The sequence below is a fragment of the Elephantulus edwardii genome, unplaced genomic scaffold (genome assembly GCF_000299155.1).
Source record: "Elephantulus edwardii isolate Elephantulus edwardi_28Jun2011 unplaced genomic scaffold, EleEdw1.0 scaffold00108, whole genome shotgun sequence".
Taxonomy (NCBI): domain Eukaryota; kingdom Metazoa; phylum Chordata; class Mammalia; order Macroscelidea; family Macroscelididae; genus Elephantulus; species Elephantulus edwardii.
This window is the reverse complement of record NW_006399858.1, coordinates 732,381-750,185: the sequence shown is the minus strand read 5'-3', so window position 1 is coordinate 750,185 and position 17,805 is coordinate 732,381. Positions and strand designations below refer to the sequence as shown.

The window sequence follows — 17,805 nt, the reverse complement described above, 5'->3', positions numbered from 1 at the left end:
TGGCAGGTTTTCAACTGCGTGAGAGGAGATTATGTGCTGTAGTTCGTGGCCTTGAACCACCTGCCTTTGGAGTTACAGAGCTGCTTCTTGCCACTAGGCCACCTCAGAGCTCCCTCATACATATATATGTATGTATATGTATTTTGTTGTTATGTGCCTTCAAATCACCTGTGACTGATAGTGATTCTATGTACAATAGCTTTGAACCCTGCCCTATCCTGAGACAGTCTCACTGACTTCCACACACCCAACCCCATTACCACAGTTACTGTATCAATCCATCTTATCCAGAATCTTCCTCTCCTGCACTGTCATTCTACCCTTTCAAGCATGATGTTCTTCTCCAAGGACTGTTCCTTTCTGGCCACTTTCCCAAAGTATTTAAGATAGGGCTTTAAGATACTGCCACCAAGGAATAATTTGGTTTCACCCTTTCTAAGACAGACCTGGCCAACTAACATGAAGATACCCATATTTACTCCCATTCCTAAAAATGGTAATCCAACAGAGTGTGGAAATTATCACTACTCAACAATATCATTAATAATTCACACAAACAAAATCCTGTAGAAGATTATTAAAAAAAGGAATAATAATACATCAACAGAGAACTGCCAGAAATACAAGCTGGTTTTCAGAGGCTGTGGCACTTAGGAACATTAATTGCAATGTCAGATAGATCTTGGCTTAAAGAAAAGAGTACTAGTAGAATTTCTATTTGTGTTTTATTGACTATGCAAAGACATTTTGCTGTGCAGATGACAACAAATTGTGGTCAACATTGAGAAGAATGGTAATCTCAGAAATCTTGATTGTGCTCTTGTGAAACCTATATATCTGGAAGCAGGCATCCAAACAGAGCAAGGAAACACCACACGGTTCCAAATCAGGAAAGAAATGTATCAGGGATTTGTGCTTTCTCCATGCTTTCTCAATTCATATGTGGAACAGATCATTTGGGAGACTGGACTTTATGTGGAGGAATGCAACATCAGGATTGGAGGAAGACTAATCAACAATCTACCTTATGTAGTTGTGACACAATCTTGCTTGCTGAAACTGAAGAGGGACTAAAGTTTCTGCTGCAGAAGGTCAAGGACTATAGTCTTCATTAAGGACTGAAAGTCAACATCAAGGAAACAAAGAATCAGAGCCACAGTGGGAGCAGCTGTGTTGTTGGTTTCTCTGAGTTATCCAAGGCCATCCTGTTCACTGTGGTGACCTCCGCACCTGCCATATACATGACTGAACAGATGACCCTTCGTGGCAACCTCAAGGGCCACAATTGCTGGGTGACTTAAATTGCACAACACAGTTCCCAGACATGATACTGTGCACCTTGCGGGATAGGACTATCATCTTGTGGAAGATGACCAGAAATGAAACCAACTACGGCATCCCTCAGCATGCTCTGGGTGGTAATTCCCACTTTGTTAGTGATGTGGTCATCTCCTCTGATGGCCAACTTGCCCTTTCTGATTCCTGGGATGGAACATTACACCTTTGCAATATCACAGTGGGGACTACCGGGCACCAACTGAGTATGGCCTTCTCCTCTGACAACAAGCAGATTGTCTCAGGATCCAGAGATAAAACCATCAAGCTGTGGAACACTCTGGGTATCAGCAAGTACACTGTCCAGGATGAGAGTCTGTTGGAGTGGGTGTCTTGTATCTGCTTCTCACCCTACAGCAACAACCCCATCATTATCTCCTATTGCTGGGACAAGTTGGTCAAGGTGTGGAACCTGACTAACTGCAAGCTGAAAACCAAACACATTGGCCACACAGGCTACCTGAACACTGTGACTGTCTCTCTAGATCTATACCTCTGTGCTTCTGGAGGCAAAGATGGTCAGGCCATGCTACATAACCACAATGAAAGAAAGCATGTCTCCTCCCTTGATGGTGGTGACATCAATACCCTGTACTTCAGCCCTAACCACTACTGGCTCTGTGCTACCACAGGCCCCAGAATCAATACCTGAGACTTGAAGGGCAAGATCATTGTAGATGAACTAAAGCAATAATTTATTAGCAACAGCAGCAAAGTTAAACCACCCCAGTGCACCTCTCTGACCTGGTCTGCCAATGGCCAGACACTGTTTGCTGACTACACAGATAATCTGGTGCTAGTGTGGCAAGTGACCCTTGGCACTCAGTAGAAATGTATGGCACAACTATGGAAATAAAGTTTGGCTTTCAAAAAAGAAAACAAAGAGTTTAATTATTGGACCAATTGGCAGCACCATGATAGATGGAGAAGAGATTGAGATTGTTAACAACTTGATCTTTCTCAGATCTACAATTAACAGTCTTTGAACCAGCAGTCAAAAAATTAAAAGACAAATTGCTTTGGGAAAGTCTGTTGTCAGGGACCTCTCCAGAAATCTAAGAGCAACAACTTCAGTCTGAGGTCTAAGATGAGCCTGATCCAGGCCCTCATCTTCAGAATTACTTGCTATGCTTCAGAAAGCTAGACAGTGACTAAGGATGACAGAAGAAGAATTGATGCTTCTGAGTTGTGGTGATGGAGAAAGTATTGGACATACCATGGACTTCTAAGAGAACAGATTGTTCCTAGAGGGTTAAGTCAGCTTGCTCCTTGGAGATAAGAATTTTGAAACTCCATCTCACATATTTTGGAGATGTTGCCAGGAGCGACCCAGTCCTTGAAGAAGGGCATTATGCTTGAATAGGTGGAAAATCAGTACAGGAGAGAAAGACCATGAATTGGATTGACGCAGTAACTGGGAAACTTGGGTCAGGAGTGTTGGAGACAGTGCAATTGGCTCTAGTCAGCTGGATTCAGGACTATAGCTCAACACACTTAAATTGGGAGAAATCTTCAGATTCACAAATGAGTACAAACTCATAAAAAAAAGTTAAATATGTTTTCTAATTAATTTAGTTATTATGTGATTTTTTTAGCACTTTTGCATGGTAGCTTCTGGGTTATTCTACAAAAATGAAAAAAAAAAAACACTCTTAGATTGAATCTACTGCTCCAGAACAAGATGACATTCACATACAACCCCTGTAGGAAGCATATATCAGTTTTGAGATAATGTTTGAAATGCTCATTTAATGAATATTTCTTGTTTATATATTGTGTTTGTTTTTTTATGTCACTCTTATGCCTTAGATCTGTAGTTTAATTAGCTTCAGTTTTATTTATTAGGCTCTTTAGGCTTGTTCTTTCTTGTACACAGGAAGTTCATTTTTAGCCAATTACAACAGACCACTTAGAATTACTAAATGACTAATGTGCATATTTCAGAAAAACATTCCACAGTTTCAGAGAAATTAGAAATGAATGGCTCCATCATAGCATCAGAAAAATTACAAAGAGAAGTGCTAAATTTGTCTACTGCTTAATAAACTACTAAAATGCTTACTAAATTAGAAGACTAATAATCCAAAGAGTTGATTCAGCTTCCAAGGCCCTTAATTTGCTTTCAAAAAAGATTTTTATTCTAAGAAAAATCAAGCACAATTCATTTCTATTTGTTTATTGTGTGTAGAATCACTGAAATTCTCAGTGGAAGGATAATTATTATCTAATATTTATTTACCTCACAAAGTGTAGAAGTCTAATATTAGCTAAAGCACCATCAGTTGTCATGTCTACTCCCAGAGAAGAGAATGAATGAAGAAGATCAAAAAGCAATCCAAAACAAAGACATGAAGTCATTGCATACTGTTGAAAATTGAAGTCAGAGACTTGCTAGAATTTAGGATGTGAAATGTAGCAAAATGAGAGAAAAAATAAATGTTCTGTTGGAAATAGATTTATTTCACTAAGATCTTTTACTTTCTAAACTTTTTTATTTTGCATTGGGAAAAAAGAAATTAGAAAGTAAAAAAAAAAATCTGCAAAGGTGTATTTTTTGGTTTGGGATTGAGATTAGGGTTTGGCTCTAGTTCATAATAGGGTATGAGTTGATAGGATTTGGTCTCACCTTTGAAATGACTTTCAGCTGCCAGTCTGGGGCTATTTCCAGGATGGGGTGATGAGTGGAATGGCTGGATTCTGCAAAGGTGTGTTTTTTGGTTTAAGGTTGAGATTAGGGTGAGTATGTAGCTCCTAATAGGGTGTAATATGATGGGATTTGGCCTCATCTTTAAAAAAGCTTTTGGACCCTTGGATCTGTGACCCTCAGGCCTGATTTTTGTGGATCTCTTGAAAAGAACAGGCTTCAAAGCAGGAGTTGCATCCATGTCCAAAAAACCTTGCCTCCAGAAACTCTATGAACTTGGAGAAAAGATGAAAGTTTTTGCATTCAAGACTTTGATTCATATGGTTGTTATTGGTTGTCTATGACTGTACAGTACATAACAACAACAGCAACAACAATATAATTTTTTTTTGCATTAGCAGCCCAATTCTGCATCAAAATGGTTTGTTTGTTTGTTTGTTTTATGAGATCTGAAATATATACATATCAAGGGTTTTTTTCAGTACTTCTATTCAAACTGTCCAGGTCCTCTTAGGGGACTCTCTTCTCGACTGTCATCTTACATACAACTCAACTTGAATCATTGCTTTGTAGTTGGTACCATCTGACCTCAAGCAGAGTTTTGAAGTTGTAAATGGCTCAGGAGTGGATTGCCCATCTTTCCTGCAAAGCCACTGACAGATTCGAACTGCTAGAGAAGCCCCATATTTGGGTTAGCAGCACATAACTCCTTACAGAGTTAGCATATTTAAAAATATTTCTATTTTATTTACTTGCAAAGTTCATATATATTGTTTTTCACACCAGATATTTCCCATTTGCTTCATCCAACCTTCCCTCCTTCCATCAAATTGTGGGACCCTGTGATTAATTACTCCTAGACCTGCCTATCTTTACCCCTCTGCTCCCACCTCCCCACTGCTTGGATCCTCATACATGTTTAATAAGAATGATCATATATAGTGCTTGTTCTTATGGGACTGAAGTTCACTTAACATACTGCTTTCCAGTCCCTTCCAAGTTAGATAGTAATTTAGAAAATCTTTGCTCCTGTGGATTGTGTAGTATTACATTGTGTGAATGTACCATAATTTCTCAATTCATTCAATTGTGGTTGGACATTTGGGCTGTTTCTGTGTTCTTGAGATGGTGGATAACTCTGCAATGAACATTGGTGTACAAGTCTCCATTTGTGTCTCAGTTCTCATTTTCTTGGGGTATATTTCAAGCAGTGGAATAGCTGTGTCATATGGAATTTCTGTATTAAGTTTTTTGAGGCAACGCCAGACTGCCTTCCATAGTGGTTGTACCATTTTCCAGTCCCAGCAATAAAGTATAAGAGTTCTTATCTTTCAACATCCTCTCCAACATTTATTACTTGCTGTCCTGTTAAACTTTGCCAGTGCTACTGAATTAAGTTTGTAACTCATTGTGGTTTTTATTTTTATCTCTCTTATTGCCAGTGATTTTGACAATTTCTTCATGTGTTTGCCATATGAATATCTTTGTCTATGAAAACTCTTTCAATGTCTTTTTGCCATTTTGTAATTGTGTTATTAGGGTTTGGGGTTCCCCCCCTTTTTTTTCTTTGCAGGCCCTGTAATATTCTATAAACTTTTTATATGAGACCTTTGTCTGAAATTATATTGACAATGTTTGTTTTGGGTTTTCTTTGTTTTGTTATGTCTTGTTTTTTTTTTTTCCCAGTCAATAGGTTTTCTTTTCTCTCAGTTGGAAAAAGTTATTGATACGCACAGGGTTTTAATCTTTAGAAGGTCCCATTCATCAATTTTATCCTCCATAGATGTGTATTTCTGGCTGTATTTGGCAGTCTTTTTATACCACAGACTACGCTGTCTAAGCTTTATCCCAGTTTGTCTTTGATGAACTTTGTGGTTTTGGACTTTACTCTCAGTTGTCTGATCCTTCCTGAATTGATTTTTGTGTATGATATGAAATATGGTCTAGTTTTTACAAACTCCCTTAGGTTCTGCTTTTCTGAGAATATCTTGATCTTTCCTTCCTATTTAATGGACAGTTTTGCTGGGTATAGTATTCTTGGTTGACAGATGTGTTCTTTGAGTGTTTGATATCTCACTGTCTTCTTGCTCACGTGGTTTCTACTGAGAAATTGGCACTTAATCTTATTTGTTGCCCGTTATAGGTTACTCTTTGTTTCTCACTAGCTGCTTTAAGAATTCTCTCCTTATCTTTGGTTCTGCCATCTTTGACTATGATATGCCTTGGTGTTTTTCTTTTGGGGGTCTATTGTATATGGTGTTCTCTCAGCTTCTTGAGTATGTTCTCCAATTCTTCATTATGCCTGGAAAGTTTCCTTCTGGTAATTATTCCACAACTTTTTCAGTGCCTTTACTTGCTTCTTCCTGTTCTGAGATTCCAATTATGTGCATGTCATACTGTTTGTTGCTATCCAACATTATTCTTAGGCTTTTTTCTTTTTACTTCCTTTTTTTGTTTTTGTTCTGGCAGATCAATGGTGACAATTCTATCTTCTATTCCACTGGTTCTGTGTTCCATCTCTTCAACTCTTATTCATATGTTCCTCCAACATGTTGACAGCATCTGAAATATTGGTCCTCATATTTTGAACTGTGGTTTCTTCTTTTTCCAGAGCTTCTAATGCCTCATTTGTTTAATCTGCATTGTTTTGGATTGTTTTGTTAAGTCACCCTTGTTTTTACCTGCAGTGTCCTATAATTGTCAGGTTTGTCTTTGGAATATTTCCTTTGGAAATATTCAATCATTGTTCTTTTAAATTCTGTGTCATAAAGTTCTATCTGATTTTTGGGCTTCAGGAAATGCATTGATACTGTATCAATTTTTTGGTAGTGACATCTCGTTTTTGGTTTGTGTAGGGTGTGAGGCAGCCTGAATCTTCTGTGACATTGCTGTGGTAGAGTTTGTTTTTTACACCTGAGGTAATAGCAGGTGCTTGGTCTACTGTCACTGCTCCAGAGGAGGGCATGGCAGCTACCTTGTCTGAATTTCTCTTTGAACTTTGACTCAATAGAAGACTTGCTTCAGTTTTGGGGTGATAAACCCTGTGAAATAGCAACCTCTTTTGTTAGGCAACTGGTGTAGCTAGGCTAGTCCAAGGTTCCCTGGGCTAAAGGGAGATCAAGCTTCGGGAGATGAGAGGAAATTAAATGGGTTCACCTGTAATGCTGATGTTTCTGGCACAGTTCAGAGTGGTGGCAATGGGTTGTTCTCTAGGCTTTGGGTCTGGGGCATCCAGGTGGTTCAACCAGACCCTCCAGATGGTGGAATTAGGTCCTCCAGGCAATGGGGACAGGACTTCCAGGTGGCAGGGCATGACTTCCAGGCAGCAGCCAGGACTTCCAGATAGAGAGTCCAGGTGGTGGATCTGGGACTTCCAGTTGTGAGGGCCAGTGCCGGGCTTCCAGACGGCTGACTAGAGCACCCAGGAAGGGGGGAAAAGCCCTGTAGGCAGCTTGTTTAGGGGTCCTGGTGGCAGGGCCAGGGCCCACCAGTCAAGGAGGGTAGTGCCAGGAAGTGGTGCCACTGTTTAGTTCTCCAGCAAGACAAGTCAGGACACACTAGGACATTTTTAAGGCAAGTACCTAGTTAATTGACTCTATATGCATGGAGAACAATGCATCTTCATTTTCTAACAGTCATCGTATATCTTATTCCTTTGTGGTGGGGTTAATTAACACAGTATGTTGTCCTCTAGACTCATTTATGTTACATAATGTTTTTCAACATCTTTTGTATCACATCTGTCCACTGTAATGCCTTGAGATCTGCTCCATGGACATTGATTGTGATTCCAAGTAAAGTGAAATTTTTGACAATTCCAATATTATCTTCATTTATCACAATGATTAGCAAGTTGTGAGAATGCTTATTTTCTTTATGTTGTGTTGTAATTGATATTGAAGATTATGTCTTCATAAATATATGCTCCAAGTCTTCTTCACTTTCAATATGTATATCTTATTTTCCTGTAACTCAAATTCTTTGCTATTAGAGTAAATTCTGGCACATAGTGACCCTCCATTAACTTCGAAGACTCTAAATTACAATGGGAGCAGGCTATCCATATATCTCCCATGGAGCCACTGGTGGATACAAGCTGTCCAAGAGGCACAGTCTTTGAGTTAGTAGTGCAACTCACTAAAGATTAAGCAGACAAAACACACACATCTGCTTACAGCAAGCCGTTAACATTCCACTGATGGATTTTTGCATTCTTTTTTGCATTAATTCAGCTTTTCTGATTAATTTTTTAGCATATATAGAGGCTACCTAATGATATATGACATATTGGCAGCATCATTTCCACTATCAAAGAACCCCAAGATTTAGAAGATAAGCCAGTCAAGATAATAGGAAAAACTGATGGAAGGGCAAGTACTTCACATTAAGTCTCTAGCAGTTCATCAAAATGACTAAGTTATTAGCATTTAACTTACAACTCACACAGCTTCTCCTCCAGGTAAACATATGTCAGCTGGAACACTTTGTATTCATAATTATTTTCAGATTATAGGGTGATAATTTGTCATGCAACCACACTTCTCTGAAAAGTCTTAAAAAGTTATCCAGAGCTTTAGAAGTTTTTCCAGTTTTATAAGATGAGAAATAATGGCTTTTGAATTATTTACAGGTTAAAGTTGAAATACCAAATCTCATAGTAACTGAGTAACATTTTATGATCAAGTAGTATGTTTGAAAGCTATTTATTAACTAAATAAATTTTATTCCAGAATTTCTCTAAGATTATATAAGTTCAGAGCTTTCAATTTAGACAACTACAACAAAATTCTAAGGCCACTTTTTTGTTTGTTGTTGTTTTGTGTCGTTGAGTCACTTGCAACTCATAGAGACCCTATGTACAACAGCCCTAAACCCTGCTTTATCCTGTGACAATCTAACTGTCTCTGACACATCTACCACGTTACCCCAGTGGCTGAATCAATCTATCTTCTCAAGGGTCTTCCTCTATTGTGCTATCCCTCCACCCTCCCAAGCATGACTTCCCTCTCTAAGAACTGGTCCCTCCTTGCAACATGTCTAAAGTATGTCAGACAAAGCTTCAGAATTCTTGCCTCCAAGGAGCAGCCTGATTTAACCCTCTCTAGGACAAACATGTTCATTCTCTTAGCAGTCCATGATAGTCAATACTCTTTTTAAAAATCACAGTTCAAAGACCTCAATTCTCCTTCTCTTATCCCTGCTTATTGTCCAGCTTTCTGAAGTATAGTAAATGATTGCAAAGACCATGGCCTGTATCACACCACATTAGTCTCCAGGTAGACATCATTGCTCTTCAGAATTTTGGAGAAGTATCTGACAGCAGACTTTTCCAGTGCAATATGTCTTTTAATTTCTTGGCTTCTGGTGCCAAGAATGTTGATTAAGGAGCCAGGCAAATAAAAGCTGTTTACGGTCTCAATCTGTTCATCATCTATCATGATGCTGCCAATCATCCCAGTGGTGAAAATGTTTGTTTTCTTGATATTGAGCTTCAATCCATATTGAAGGCTGCAGCCCTTAACCTTCTGTAGCAAGCACATCAGAGAACTGCCAGAAGAGGCTGTATTTAGAAAAGGCTGTGGTCCTAGGGTTATTGTAGTTAATGTTAGATGGATCTTGGCTGAAAGAAGGGAGTACCAGAGGGATGTTTATCTGTATTTCATTGATTATGAAAAGGATTTGACTCTCTAAACGACAATAAATTGTGGCTAACTCTGAGAAGAATAGGAATCTTAGAACACTTAATTGTGCTTATGTGAAACCTATACTTGGACCAGGAGGAAGTCATCAGAATAGAGCAAGGGAACAAATTTGGGATGGGTGTAGACCAGAGATGTGTCCTATCTCCATACCTTTTCAATCTATATTCAGAACAGATTATTCAGGAGGCTGGATGCTGTGAGGAGAAATGTGGCATCAGATTTGGAGGAAGACTCATCAACAATCTGCATTATGCAGATGATACATCGCTGCTTACTGAAAGCTTGTGAGTGCAGTAATATAATCAACACAACAGTTTCATATTTATTTCACTCTTTTTCTTTCTTATTTTAAGAAATCTTATAGTCTTGTGGTTTCTTGAACTCTTAATCAAAAGTTTTTACCTCTTTGCTGGTGCATCTGGCAGTGGGTGCAATGAAATTGCTGTTGTTAGGTTCTGTCAAGTTGAGTATGACTCATAGGGACCCTATAAATGAAAGATCTGAACTTCGTTCTATCCCGTGCCTCACATTTCCTAACACAGAGAAGCCTATTGCATCATCACCATGTCAATCTACCTGGTTGAGGTTCTTCCTCTCCTTCATTGACCCTCCACTCTTCCAGGCACCATGGCCCTCTTCAAGGAATTGCCTTTCCTAGCCACATGCCTAAAGTATGTGAGGTGAAGCCTCAGCATTCTTGCTTCCAAAGAGTACTTCCTCTCCAAGACATTTTTATTGTTCCTTTGGGTGTCCAACGGATATTCATTGCTCTTCTTCAACACCACAGCTCAAAGGCATCAATTCTTCCATCATCCTTATTCACTGTACAGCTCTCAGATATATAACAAGTTATTGGAATGATTATGGCCTGAATCAGATGCTCCATAGTCCTCAAACCTCAAACTGACATCTTTACTCCTCAATAATTTGGAGAAGTCTCTAACTTCAGATTTTCCCTGTGCAACGTGTCTCTTGATTTCCTAAATGCTGGTACCAAGGATGTTAATTGTGGATCCAAGCAAAATTAAGTTGTTCACAGTTTTAATCTTACCATCAATCATGATGCTGCCTATCATTCCAGTAGTAAGAATTTTTCTTTTCTTAACATTGAGATGCAATACATACCAAAGGCTGCATTCCTTGATTTTCTGCAATAAATGCTTCAAGTCCTTCTCACTTTCAACAAGCAAGGTTGTGTCATCTGCATAACACAGGTTATTGATGAGTCTCCCTCCAATCCTGATGTCACATTCCTCTTCATAGAGTCCAGTTTCTTGAAAAATTTGCTCAACATACAGATTAAATAGGTATGGAGAGACAATGCAACTCTGAAACACTCCCTTCTTAATTTTAAACTATGTAGTGTTCCCCTACTTTGTTAGCACAACAGCTTCCTGGTCCAAGTATCAGTTTCTCATGAACACAATTAAGTTTTTCTCTGGGATTCCCATTCTTCTCAATATCAGTCACAATTTGTTGTTTTCCACACAGTCAAATGCCTTTGCATTATCAATAAATCACAAATAGGCTTTCTTCTAGAATTGTTTACTTTCAGCCAGGATTCATCTGATAACAGTAATGATATTTTTGGTGTCATAATCTCTTAAATCCTACTTGAACTTCTTTTAGTTCACTACCTATGTACTGTTCCACATGAAAAAGATAAGCAATTGTATCGTTCTAAGATTTATGGTCTCAGAAATCCAATGGTGGGTTAGAACGAGTCAGAACAAACTAGATGGCAATGCGCTGATTTTTCTTAAAAAACAAATCCATTTTTGAATGAGATAAATTCTTGCAAATCCAGTAATTCCTAATAGTTATTGTGCAAACATAATATAAAATATTTCTAGTGATATTTACCTTTGTAAGTATAATTTTAAGATCTCTAAACAAATATGCATTATGTAATTATTCATAATGTACTTCTGTTCCCCAGTATCTATTTCCCTTCTAGGTAATTTTTTAAATTACTTTCAATATACATACAGCAAGATAGTTTGAAAGACTCAATCAGGTTTACCAGATTACAAGAAAATATTCTAAATCCTATTTAAGAGATAGCTGTTTAATTTACTTTCCTTAGCCACACATAATAAATGATAATGCCATTTGTAAAATACCTAAAGTCCTTTGAATAAAACACGTAGAAAACTAAATAATGTTATAATGTTACATGGAAATTCATCACTCAGAAAGTTTTAAGAGGCAAAAAAGTGCAATATAAAAGCCAATAAAAAAACATAGCTACCCACAAGTATTTATGCATTATGTATTTTATGTGTGCAAAAGAAACATCTGGAATAAATAAAATAGAATGTCCCCCTCAATAAAGGTGTAAGAATAAAAGTAAGAGGAAACAATTTCCACGTAAATTGTAAAGTGTGGAAAATAGAAACTAAAGCCAAGGAAGGCTTAATTCTCTAGCCAAGATATATGGGTTTGCCAAAGTGTGGAGGATAAAGCTATTACAGAATAGGTGTGTCTTACCCTTATTTTTCCCCTTTATATCTGTATTCATGGAGATAAATGAACAGATCTACATATTTCATGTTGGCAGTAGCAAAGACATCTAATCTTTTTATATATGCTACTAACTGTTTCAAATTTACTTTTCTAATGAAACTACAGAACAGGCACAGTATGTATGTTTAGACTCTACTATACATGACTTTTTGAAATTTTATCTCTTTATGCAAGCAAATTCTTAACCAATGGTTATTTTTTCCTCTTTCCAATTCAGAGCTTTGGGTTCCTGAAAATTAGGCTAAGGAATATACATACATGTTGTGGGAAAGGGATGTAAAGAAGACTTAGAAAATTTATAGAACAATAATGTGATATATATGTGATTCATGTATAGTTGCTAAGATGTAGAAAAGTATTATTTGATACATTGCCCTTCCTCATATGTTAGCCTTTAACTATTGTTAAATATAATGAAGCATGATCCAATGCCAAAATAATTATAAGCCATACATAGAGGTTATGGAGTTGATAATCTGTAAAACATTAAGTGGTCCGATCTTGAAGGGTATACTTGCTGAAAGGAAGTAGCATGGAGGCATGACATCTGTCACACATGATAGGGGTCAGTAGAAAGCATAAGTAGCTATCAAGAAGGACTCAGTCTTTCAGAGCACTGCAGTGATTGGTGAATTCTAAAGAAATTCTTCAAATAGCAATTGATGCTCAAACTCATTTCCTTTAGTTGGAATTGACTTTCAGTGGGGTTTTGGAGGTGGTAAATCGCATGGGAGGGGGATGGCCAATCTTTCTCCCATCAGATGCTGGGCATTTAAACAATCAGGAAAGTGCCACCTTTGGCTTAATCCTCATCTCTTATTCTATCCTATTCTATTGTTCATATAGATAGAGCTCTCCTTCAAGTAGAAGAGAGAGTTCAAAAGCAGTGACAAAAGACAGAGACAGAAAGAGTGAAATGATCAGTGTCAGTTGACACTTAATTGAGCTGAGTACTTAATTTAAGATACTTAAGCAGTGAATGTGATCAAACGTATTAGCTTAGTTTCACTTAACTTTAGGATTTTTCCATTGACATTTTCTTTAATAAAGAATAAATATATATTTTATGGGTAGTTAGGTAATATCATGTCACTAAGTTTCACTTCAAGACTTTTACTACACAAGGTCTTTACATGTAATACTAAATAAGGAGTTAATTAGCATAAATAATGCTGTAAATAAATTTTCATTGGTGAATCTAGTTGTCTGTAAATAGACATAAAGTTATTGTTTCTTGATGTGTTCCTTCAAACTGTAACGAACCCAAAACTGACCCTCCAGTGGTTTTCAGAGGCAGTTAATCACACTGGCAGACAGTGCCCATTCTTCTATGGAAGAGCTGGTGGATGTGAAACAACATGCCTTTGGCATTACAGTACAGCTTCTTACCACTAAGGCACCAGCACTTTCTCACAGGCACAGCAGCTATTATGAAATAAGTGAAATTAAAAACAGATACTATTTATTACTATCATGATGGCTCCAGTTCAGAGCAATACGTGTGTGTTCAAATAAAAGACAGCTTCTTATGTTTTGTAATGACTGATTTTACAGAATATTGACAAATCTTTCTTAAATCATTCTGAGAGGATTCAGATCTCCAACTTTCTGGTTAGCTGCTGAGCACAAACTCCAATAAATAATAGAACCAAAATAGAAGTTTTGTGTGGAAAAAGGAGAGACATATACCCTTTTCTTTACGCCCCTAAAAAAATCTTTCCAGTTTTTCTTAAGAATCACAACAAAATGGTCTCTATAAATGACAGTGTTTCGGGGGGGGGGGGGTTAAGTTAATGTTAACTGAGCACCTGACTCCTTTCTATAGAGTGGGTTCAATCATTCTCAGATAATACTTTTTGTTATTGTTATAAAAACTTGAGTTGAAAGAACCTTTTCAGGTACTGTTAAGAAAAGAAATGTGAACAGGATGAGTCTGTCTGAAAATTATAGTCAAGATTATGCTTCCCAGTTGATAAGAAGAATTTCTTAGCAAGTGTTGACTTATCAATTATTACTTCTTACAGAGTGCTCTGTACTAGGATATAAAGTCAGTATTAAGTAGGAATACTTCATATTTAAATAAAAGTCACACATTTATACATACAAGCACATGCACACACATAGAGAAAAATACTGATCATGTCAATTTAACAATATACAAATAACAAAAATCAAACCACTGTCTTTTGATTTATTCCAATTCATAGGGATTCTACATGTTAAAGAGTAGATATGTTCTACAGAATTTTCTCTTTTGTTTTCTTTGTAATCATCAAACTTTTCTTCTGCAGCATTATTGAATGCAATTGGATTACCAATTGGACTGTAGAAAATGACAAACTGCCATCCAGAGACCTCTGACTAAATATTACCTTGCACTTTGTAAACAGTGGAATTCAAATATACTTCTTTAAAATAATCATTACACAAAGACTCAATGAATAGCAAATATTCCTTGATGGTGTAAATCATCAATGGGCTCCATTGTCAAACCAGAGATTGATGGTTCAAACCCACCCAAGATAACCTTGTAAGAGTCCTGGTAACCTAGTTCAAAAACTTGTTAGTTAAATTTGTGTCTTCCAGGCTGCAACACTTCCATGATACATCTTCAAGGATATGAACATGTATGGCTAATCACAATTGATAACATCCAAATTTCAAAATCAATCTCCATAATTGCCTATGTGTTTCCTACTGCCAAAGGGGCCCTTTAGAGTAGTGAGAGAAGATCTTCACCCAGAAACCCACAGCGTCCCTTTTCAGCAGGAAGTAGCTAAGAGAATACGCCATCCCCTTTTCCTTATGAATCAGGGTGAATTCTCTCTCAGGGAGGAGTGATAGCGAATGGCAAAGGACACATTGACAAAAGAGATTAATCAGAACTGGCTTTGACAAGCACTGTGGTAAATAGACAATTAAAACAGACATTCGGCGGGGGCGTAGAAGAACGAACTGGGGAGGAGGGTAGAGAAAACAGTGCAACACTGAATGAATGAAAACCTAAAATCTCTATAAATGTTCATTTAAACTAATAAAATTTAATACCAATTAAAAAAAGATCACCCTTGGAAAAGCAGAAGCAGCTCAAGTATAATCTGATGCACTGAGGTCACTATTAGTCGAAATCAACTCAATCACAACTGATTAGTTTCAAAATACGTGGCAAAGCTTATTCCTTTCCCTAATGTATAACTATCTCCTCTCTTTCTTGGGTGCTCCTGCCTTCCCTCTTGAAGAAGTGCCTTCAGCAACACACTCAGAGCAGAATGAAAACTAAGTAGGTGCTTCCTATGAGTAGTAGAGCTTGGTCCACAGTCTGTGAACACCACTGATGGAGCAGGTCACTTCAAACAAATACAGCTTTATTAGTGCTTTTAAATTTGTCCTTGGGGATACACTCATCTGACACGATTGCAGAGACAAATCAGATAAATACTGCTTTCAGAACTAAATGAATGTTCCAGGAGAGCAGTTCTTGAGGGAATGCGTTTGAAGAAACTACAGAGTAATTTCATGGAATCAAATTGGGTACCTAGATTACTTTTTTAAAAGAATATAGAAAGAAAATGATGTTAAAAGTTATTTGAACATGCTAAACATTAAGCCTACATCATATTTTTATGCATGATTTCATATCTGATAACAATATTATTGAACTAGATATTCCATATAAAGGATATTTTTCCAAATTAAGATTTTCCACTAAATAACCCTACACAATTTGAATATTTTTCTCATTTTGTATATCATTTATATATTTGAACATTAAAAAATAATTCTGATGTTAAAAGTTCTTTAAAAATAAATGTTCAACTCAAATGACTTGCAAGAATTTAATATGTATATCCCAAATTTACAAGCAAACAGATTAACAATCCTGCAAAATATTTCTCTGAATGTGTCATACTCCTCTCTGTATTTTGGATACTGTTGGATAGATACTTAAAAGCTTTGAGAAGATTGCCTTACCACCCTCAATAATCAGGCCCTGGTTCGGAAAAACACTGTTTCAGCCCCTGTAACTTGAATAAGGGACAGAACCAAGGCTGGCATCCCTGCAGAGCAGGCCTACATTATGAATAATCAAGCATTATGTATGTATGTATGTATTTATTTATTTAGTGATGAGCCTCGGGATCACAGTCTCTGGGAACATCAAAATCAATGACATAACACAATCTACAAAGACAATATTCTTCATCCTACTTTAGTTGACAGTTAACCTAAAAGCTTTTGAGTAGCCCTATAAAATACAGTTAATGATTTTCCAGAACCAATAAGAGAGAAGAAAAGCAAAGATGTATAGAAACAATCAGTCTAATGAAACACTGAAACACTTAAGCTTCAATCTCTACCTTTGTGACCACAAGAGCAAAATCTTGACTAGCTACCATTGCTGGCCACTCAAAAATATATATTATGTGTATATATAACTGCAAACTCCAAAAAGTACATTGCTACTCTTTGACACATTTGGGGTCACCATAAGTAGGAATCATCTCAACATTATATGGTTTATTTCTTGTTATTAAATGTATTGGGTTTCGTGTGGTTTTATTCATTTATTTTTAAATTATCTAATGCTTTACAGAAAGCTCTAGTGGTGTAGTCCATAGGGAGTTATGCTGTGTGTGTTTGACATTTCAAATCCACCAGCCCCTCAGGTCCATGGGAAAAAGATAAACAAACTCCTCCTCAGCGATTTACAGTCATAGAAAATGGTTGGAGGGAAAGCTACAAGTCAAATCTGTCTGGATGGCAATGTGTTGTAGTTTTTCAATGCTTTTCAAACATTTCTTTCCTGAAATTAGGAGTGTTTACAAGAATTCAGTACTAGTCCTTCTATGTATTTGAGGGCAATATTTTCTAGGGTTTTGTGCGCTTAAATGTATGCATTTGTAGTACTTATAATTATGATATTATAAACAACATCCATTCCTAAGTGTATTTTTTAGTTGAATTTGTGGTTAAGGGAGATCAGGTGCAGACTATTATTATTTCACCTTACTTTAGTCGAAGAAAATTCTTGAAACCTTTTCAGTGTTGTAAAATCTGCACATACAGAAAATGAAAGTGTTTGTGATGAAGAATATGTTGCATAAGGGATTTTTGTTCAATTGTTTCAAAGTGAGGACAAAGTCCATAATTTTAAAGGGCAACATAAAACAGACATTTGAACACTCAACACACATTGCAATAAAGATTCACCAAATAAAGGAAATAAAAGTAAAATTTTTAAATGTCATTTTTAGCTATTGATGGTCTGGTGTTAAAGTTGATTAAAGGGGACATTAGATAGCTATTTCTAAATGTATGGATAATTGATAGGAAATAACAATTAACTCTGTGGATTTGTGACCTGCAATTGCAGTCAGGGGCATTGAGGACACTGTTACATCTACTTGAGGCTATCTGCTGTTCTGTCTAAAATGAATACATATTATTAAATTGGGCCCAAAATGGCACATTAATTTCTTCAGGGAAAAAGATTGTTATTATTAACTGGTTCAGAGCTAGTTCCAAGAGCCTTTGCAATTCCCATGAGTGCTGGCTTAATACAAAGCAGGCAAATGCAAACTATTGGAGTTGATTTTG

The 17,805-nt window shown here is 36.9% G+C and overlaps 1 pseudogene; it reads left to right on the top strand.

The window, feature by feature from the left end:
* Positions 1-1,241: 1,241 nt before the first annotated feature.
* LOC102866633 lies at positions 1,242-2,164 on the top strand (annotated as a pseudogene).
* Positions 2,165-17,805: the final 15,641 nt, after the last annotated feature.